This window comes from Salmo salar, chromosome 03, assembly GCF_965601325.2.
Source record: "Salmo salar chromosome 03, fSalSal1, whole genome shotgun sequence".
NCBI classification, from domain to species: Eukaryota; Metazoa; Chordata; class Actinopteri; order Salmoniformes; family Salmonidae; genus Salmo; species Salmo salar.
In genome coordinates, this window is record NC_138293.1 from 54,065,965 (window position 1) to 54,074,646 (window position 8,682).

At 44.2% G+C, this 8,682-nt stretch overlaps 1 pseudogene; it reads right to left on the reverse strand.

The window, feature by feature from the left end:
• Nucleotides 1-7,656: 7,656 nt before the first annotated feature.
• Nucleotides 7,657-8,225, reverse strand: LOC106600736 (heat shock 70 kDa protein-like; annotated as a pseudogene).
• Nucleotides 8,226-8,682: the final 457 nt, after the last annotated feature.

Here is an 8,682-nt window from a genome sequence, read left to right on the forward strand (position 1 = left end):
ATAAGAATTTGTTCTTAACCGACTGGCCTAGTTAAATAAAGGTTAAATAAAAAATAAATAAAAAAGGGGAATTTACGTCATGCTGACACGCTCCCTGGGGCGTGGCTATTTATGAGGCAAGGTATCACAATTTACTATGATCTCGTTAGAGAACTAAAATCTCAATCTTATCGTCACTAAAATACATTCTCTTTATCCTGAATATTTTCTACACAACGTAAAGTATGTAAACTTGATATACATAGTGTTAAAGCTCTTGAAGTTACAATGTTTTTGTTATAACGTCTTTATAACAATTTTAATGACATCTCAAGATGGAATATGGAAAATTAATGTCTATCTCTCATAATTCAACATTCGGATGTTGAAATATATTGTCCCAGTGTCCATTGTTTGATGTTTTTGGGCGGCAAACTCTTCTGTAACACAAAGAGACATTCCATTCGCCCAAATTAGACCCAAAAAGGAATCGTCTGCTGTCTACAATCGACGTGAGGTGTCATAAAACCTCCACATCCACCCTTCCCCCCTCTGCGGGTGAGAGGGTTCTATTGAATGCTGATCCACTGTAACCTGATCCTTGAATACTCACAGGAGAGTCATGACTACAAAGGGAAGCACAGCCGAGAGCTGCCAAGTGACACAAGCCTACCAGACGAGCTAAATAACTTCTATGCTCGGTTCGAGGCAAGTAACACAGAAACATGCATGAGAGCATCAGCTGTTCCGGACAACTGTGTGATCACGCACTCCGCAGCCGATGTGAATAAGACCTTCAAACAGGTCAGTATTGCAAGGCCACAGGGCCAGACGGATTACCAGGACATGTACTCCGAGCATGTGCTGACCAACTGGCAAGTGTCTTCACTGACATTTTCAACCTTTTCCTGTCTGAGTCTGTAATACCAGCATGTTTCAAGCAGACCACCATAGTCCCTGTGCCCAAGAACACTAAGGTAACCTGCCTAAATGACTACCGACCCGTAGCACTCACGTCTGTAGCCATGAAATGCTTTGAAAGGCTGGTCATGACTCACATCAACACCATTATCCTAGAAACCCTAGACCCACTCCAATTCGCACACCGCACAACAGATCCACAGATGATGCAATCTCTATTGCTCTCCACACTTGGTCAAAAGGAACACCTATGTCAGAATGCTATTCATTGACTACAGCTCAGCGTTCAACACCATAGTGCCCTCAAAGCTCATCACTAGTCTAAGGACCCTGGGACTAAACACCTCCCTCTGCAACTGGATCCTAGACTTCCTGACGGGCCGCCCCCAGGTGGTAATTGTCGGTAACAACACATCCGCCACACTGATCTTCAACACTGGGGCCCCTCAGGGATGAGTGCTCAGCCTCCTCCTGTACTCCCTATTCACTCATGACTGCATTTCCAGGCACGACTCCAACACCATCATTAAGTTTGCTGATAACACAACAGTTGTAGGCCTGATCACCGAAAATGATGAAACAGCATATAGGGAAGATGTCAGTGACCTGACCATGTGGTGCAAGGACAACAACCTCTCCCTCAACGTGATCGAGACAAAGGAGATGATTGTGGACTACAGGAAAAGGAGGACCGAGCACGCCCCCATTCTCATCGACGGGGCTGTAGTGGAGCAGGTTGAGAGCTTCAAGTTCCTTGGAGTCCACAACACCAACAAACTAACATGGTCCAAGCACACCAAGACAGTCGTGAAGAGGGCACGACAAAACCTATTTGGCATGGGTCATCAGATCCTAAAAAGGTTTTACAGCTGCACCATCGAGAGCATCCTGATGGGTTGCATCACTGCCTGGCATGGCAACTGATCGGCCTCCGACCGCAAGGCACTACAGAGGGTAGTGCGTACGGCCCAGTACATCACCGGGGCCAAGCTTCCTGCCATCCAGGACCTCTATACCTGGCGGTGTCAAAGGAACGCCCTAAAAATTGTCAAAGTCTCCAGCCACCCTAGTCATAGACTGTTCGCTCTGCTACCGCACAGCAAGCGGTACCGGAGCGCCAAGTCTAGGTGCAAGAGGCTCCTAAATTGCTTCTACCCCCAAGCCATAAGACTCCTGAACAGCTAATCAAATGGTCACCCAGGCTATTTGAACCCAGGCTATTTGAACCCCCCCCCCCCCCCCCCCCCCCCCCTCCCGAACGCTGCTGCTACTCTCTGTTATTTTTCTATGCATAGTCACTTTAATAACTCTACCTACATGTACATATTACCTCAATTATGTCGACACCGGTGCCCCCGCACATTGACATTGACTCTGTACCGGTACACCCTGTACATATCCCCGCTATTGTTATTTACTGCTGGTCTTAAATTATTTGTTATTCTAATCTCTTACTTTTTTGTATTTTCTTAAAACTGCGTTGTTGGTTAAGGGCTTGTAACTAAGCATTTCACTGTATTCGGCGCATGTGACAAATACAATTTGATTTGATTTGACAAAACCTTAACGAGAGTCCTCGGTTTATTGTTTTTGTAAAGTTGACAGTGTTTTCATATACATATACTCCCGGGATCCCTCCAGATTCCACAGAGGGTGAGAGACACGGAATCCCAGCTAGCCTAGCTGGCTCGGCGGCTCAAATGGAGGTCGCTATTGAACGTTTCCAGCACTGCAGGAGCTGTGTTTACTTTGCTTTGTTCTGGGACAATGTGGACCGCACTGACTTTCAATGTAGCAACTGCTTGCTTGCGGAGGACTACAGGGGCGAAGTGGCTACGCTTAGCAAACAAGTAGCAAACCTACACAAGCTACTGGGGAATCCACGCCCTCCTACTTTTTATTTTTCTTCCACCCCAGTAGCCAGACGCCGCTCTGGTCTGGTGGAAGTGTCGGCTCTCCACAGAGCTCAGCAGGGTTCCATCCCCGAAGGGGTCTCCCCCTTCCCTGGAGAACGAAGCTGTTCTCGACCCAACCAACCAGCCATAGAGATACGTCACTCGCTGTGGAAGTCAAAGACAGAGTCCTCTGGCAACGGGTGTCTCCTTGGAGGTGTTGAGCCCGGACCTGACAGACAAGAAGCAGCTTTGCCGCCCTGGATCCAGAGGTTCCAGCGCCTTCTTCCTTGGGGGCTTCCCATTCAAGATCGGATTCGGAAGTGCCTGCGTCTTCGTCCTCTGTTCTGTCTCCCTCTCCGGTAGCTTCTACCTTGGGTTCAGATCCTTGGAGCTCCCACCCTCATCAGACCGTGAGGCTGCCTGAGAGACCGGCCCATTTAACATCGCCACCTGTCATCATACGCAGCTCTACGGTGAAAACATCTCGGTTCCCAAGTCAAAAACCATGTGCTACCCAGGTGCACGAGTACAGGACATCCAAAAGCTGCTTCCGACTGTTCTACGACAGATGCCGTGAATTGACATTGTCGTAGTCCACGTGGGGTCAAATGACATCAGGAGGGCTAGCTCGGAACATCTGAAAATGTATTTTAAAGAACTGATTTTAGCATTAAAAGATTTTAAAAAACAGCCAATCATTTCAGGTCCAGTACCATTGTTGGGCCGCGGGTGTGAACGATTCAGCAGGCTACTGGCATTACACATCTGGCTAAAAGATTATTGTATCTCTGCTGGAGTCACTTTTATATATAACTTTGACACCTTCTGGAAACAGAAGATACTCAACAGGAGTCCATCCAAATCACCTTGTTTCCTGTCCATGCATTTCAAGGCTGCGTTGAAACAATGACTTATCAATGACCAAGAACAGCTTAGCTCATCCCTACCATTGTGACAATGAGTCATCATAATGCTGCATTAAATTAACATTATCCTCGGGGCGTTGGCAGACACAATGTAAGTAACTTAATTTATGTCACCCTAATTTCCCTGAATACCTTTGTTAATACTACAGCTACTGGATGCAGTAATCATGAGCCTATGAACCAGAGTAACACTGTTAGCATTGAGGCGGTGTGCCCTAGTAGGAAGACCACTTTGTGCAGCTCACCCTGCACTATCAAGTCTACTTCTGATAAGCTTCCCAGTAAAGCATTAAAAACAATCAATCAACCCAGTAAAGTGCTAAAAATAGCCCATATTAACATATGCAGCCTGAGAAACAAGGTCCATGAAGTCAATAACTTGCTTGTAACAGATGACATTCATATTCTGACAATACCTGAAACTCACTTAGATAATACCTTTGATGATACAGTGGTAGCAATACATGGTTATAACATTTACCGAAAAGACAGAAATGCCAACAGGGGTGGTGTTGCGGTCTATATAATGAACCACATTCTTGTAAAGCTTAGAGAAGATCTAATGTTAAATACTGTTGAAGTAATATGGCTACAGGTTAATCTGCCTCATCTAAAACCCATTCTTGTGGGAAGCTGCTATAGAACACCAAGTACTAACAGTCAGTATCTGGATAATATCTGTGAAATGCTTGATAATGTACAGTGGGGGGAAAAAGTATTTGATCCCCTGCTGATTTTTGCCCACTTACAAAGAAATGATCAGTCTATAATTTTAATGGTAGGTTTATTTGAACAGTGAGAGACAGAATAACAACAACAAAATCCAGAAAAACTCATGTCAAAAATGTTATAAAATGATTTGCATTTTAATGAGGGAAATAAGTATTTGACCCCTCTGCAAAACATGATTTAGTACTTGGTGGCAAAACCCTTGTTGGCAATCACAGAGGTCAGACGTTTCTTGTAGTTGGCCACCAGGTTTGCACACATCTCAGGAGGGATGTTGTCCCACTCCTCTTTGCAGATCTTCTCCAAGTCATTAAGGTTTCGAGGCTGATGTTTGGCAACTTGAACCTTCAGCTCCCTCCACAGATTTTCAATGGGATTAAGGTCTGGAGACTGGCTAGGCCACTCCAGGACCTTAATGTGCTTCTTCTTGAGTCACTCCTTTGTTGCCTTGGCCGTGTGTTTTGGGTCATTGTCATGCTGGAATACCCATCCACGACCCATTTTCAATGCCCTGGCTGAGGGAAGGAGGTTCTCACCCAAGATTTGACGGTACATGGCCCCGTCCATTGTCCCTTTGATGCGATGAAGTTGTCCTGTCCCCTTAGCAGAAAAACACCCCCAAAGCATAATGTTTCCACCTCCATGTTTAACTGTGGGGATGGTGTTCTTGGGGTCATAGGCAGCATTCCTCCTCCTCCAAACACGGCGAGTTGAGTTGATGCCAAAGAGCTCCATTTTGGTCTCATCTGACCACAACACTTTCACCCAGTTGTCCTCTGAATCATTCAGATGTTCATTGGCAAACTTCAGACGGGCATGTATATGTATTCTTGAGCAGGGGGACCTTGCGGGCACTGCAGGATTTCAGTCCTTCACGGCGTAGTGTGTTACCAATTGTTTTCTTGATGACTATGGCCCCAGCTGCCTTGAGATCATTGACAAGATCCTCCCGTGTAGTTCTGGGCTGATTCCTCACGATCATTGCAACTCCACGAGGTGAGATCTTGCATGGAGCCCCAGGCCGAGGGAGAGTGACCGTTCTTTTGTGTTTCTTCCATTTGCTAATAATCTCAACAACTGTTGTCACCTTCTCACCAAGCTGGTTGCTCGATGGTCTTGTAGCCCATTCCAGCCTTGTGTAGGTCTACAATCTTGTCCCTGACATCCTTGGAGAGCTCTTTGGTCTTGGCCATGGTGGAGAGTTTGGAATCTGATTGGTTGATTGCTTCTGTGGACAGGTGTCTTTTTTACAGGTAACAAACTGAGATTAGGAGCACTCCCTTTAAGAGTGTGCTCCTAATCTCAGCTCGTTACCTGTATAAAAGACACCTGGGAGCAAGAAATCTTTCTGATTGAGAGGGGGTCAAATACTTATTTCCCTCATTTTAAATGCAAATCAATTTATAACATTTTTGACATGCGTTTTTCTGGATTTTTGTTGTTGTTATTCTGTCTGTCACTGTTCAAATAAACCTACCATTAAAATTATAGACTGATCCTTTCTTTATCAGTGGGCAAACGTACAAAATCAGCAGGGGATCAAATACTTTTTCCCCCCACTGTATGTGATATCAACAGAGAAGTATATTTTCTGGGGGATTTAAATATTGACTGGCTTTCATCAATAAAATCATTCAATAAAACGCTTCAAACTGTAACCAGTGCCTGCAACCTGGTTAAGGTGTCAGTCTGCCTACCAGGGTGTCTACAAACAGCACAGGAATGAAATCATCAGCATGTATTGATCACATCTTTACTAATGCTGCAGAAATTTGCTTTAAAGCAGTATCCAAATCCATAGGATGTAGTGATCACAATATAATAGCCATATCTAGGAAAACCAAAGTAACAAAGGCTGGGCCTAATATAGTGTTTAAGAGGTCATACAATAAGTTTTGTAGTGATTCATATGTTGATGATGTAAAGAATATTTGCTGGTCTGTGGTGTGTAATGAGGAGCAACCAGATGCTGGACTTGACATATTTATTCCAGTTTATTCCAGTTACTAATAAGCACGCACCCATTAAGAAAATTACTGTAAAAACTGTTAAATCCCCTTGGATTGACGAGGAATTGAACATTTTTATGGTTGAGAGGAATGAGGCAAAATGTATGGCAAATAAGTCTGGCAGCCAAACTGATTGACAAACATACTGCAAATTAAGATATCATGTGACTAAGCTAAATAAAAATAAACTATACTATGAAACAAAGATAAATTATATAAAGAATGATAGTAAAAAGCTTTGGAGCACCTTAAATTACATTTTTTGGGGAAAAAAAACAACTCGGCTCCATCATTCATTGAATCAGATGGCTCATTTATCACAAAACCCACTGATATTACCCACTGATAACTACTTTAATGACTTTTATTGGCAAGATAAACAATCTTAGGGATGACATGCCAGCAACAAACGCCGGCACTACACATCCAAGTATATCTGACAAAATTATGAAAGACAAGAATTGTACTTTTGAATTCTGTAAAGTCAGTGAGGAAGAGGTGAAAAAAAGTATTGCTGTCTATCAACAATGACAAGCCACCGGGGTCTGACAATCTGGATGCAAAATTACTGAAGATTTCAATTTAAGCCTACTAGAGAGTGTGTGCCCTCAGGCGTGGAAGGAAGCTAAAGTTGTTCCGCTACCCAAGAAAAGTAAAGCCCCCTTTACTGGCTCAAATAGTCGACCAATCAGCCTGCTACTAAACCTTAGTAAACTTCTGGAAAAAATGGGAAGGACACTCAACAAGCACGGCACTTACACAAATGACTGATCATTGGCTGAGAGAAATTGATGATAAAATGATTGTTTGGGCTGTCTTGTTAGACTTCAGTGCAGCTTTTGACATTATCGATCATATTCTGCTGCTGTAAAACCGTGTCTTACGGCTTTACACCCCCTGTATATAATGTGGATAAAGAGTTACTTGTCTAACAGAACACAGAGGGTGTTCTTTAATGGAAGCTTCTCAAACTTAATCCAGGTAGAAGCAGGAATTCCCCAGGGTAGCTGTTTAGGCCCCTTGCTTTTTTTCAATCTTGACCAACGGCATGCCACTGATTTGAGTAAAGCAAGTGTGTTTATGTATGTGGATGACTCAACACTATAGATGTCAGCTACTACAGCGACTGAAATGACTGCAATGCTTAACAAAAAGCTGCAGTTAGTTTCGGAGGGGTAGCTACTGCCTTGGCAGCAGCTAATGGCGATCCATAATAAAGTCCTCCCCACCCAGGTGAGTGTCCCCAGCAGTGGCCTTCCCCTCAAAGATCCCATCCTCGATGGTCAGGATGGACACGTCGAAGGTGCCCCCGCCCAGATCAAAGATCAGGACATTGCGTTCCCTGGATTTGCCTTTGTCCGTTCCATAGGCGATTGCCGCCACTGTGGGCTCATTGATGATCCTCAGCACGTTCAGCCCAGTGATCACTCCAGCGTCCTTAGTGGCCTGTCTCTGTGAGTTGTTGAAGTAGGCGAGGACTGTGATGACTGCGTTGGACACCTTCTGGCCTAGGTAGGCCCCAGTGATCTACTTCATCTTCACCAGCACCAAGGAGGCGCTTGGCGTCGAAAACGGTGTTGTTTGGGTTCATGGCCACCTGGTTCTTTGCTGCGTCACCGATGAGTCTCTGTGTCTGTGAAGGCAGGTGTGGTCCTGTTGCCCTGGTCGTTGGCGATGATCTCCACTTTGCCATGCTGGAACATCCCCACACAGGAGTAGGTAGTATCCAGGTCAATGCCGATAGACAAGGTTTTAGCTGATGACATCTTGATGGTTTGGAGTTAGCAGACAGTTTTAGAAATTGATATTATTCTACGAAAACCTAGGAGCAAGTAGTGTCAATCTCCACCGACAGAGGTGTTAGCCTAAATATACTTGAATAACAACCAAACCTGAGTTCAGTAATACATGCGTATTTAAGTATTTGTATTTTAAAGGCTTATTTTCATGCACAAACTAGATGTCCTAACCGACTTGCCAAAACTATAGTTTGTTAACAAGACATTTGTGGAGTGGTTGTAAAACTAGCCTTAATGACTCCAACCTAAGTGTATGTAAACTTCCGACTTCAACTGTATATTTATTGGAAGATAATTGAGTGAGTGTGTGTGTGACACAGAGAGAGGGCGATAGAAAGAGAACGTACAGTACAAATGGCATTGAAAGTATTATTTTATTTTTTACAAACAACCACTAGTTAGGTTCCTCCTTACTTCTCGACAG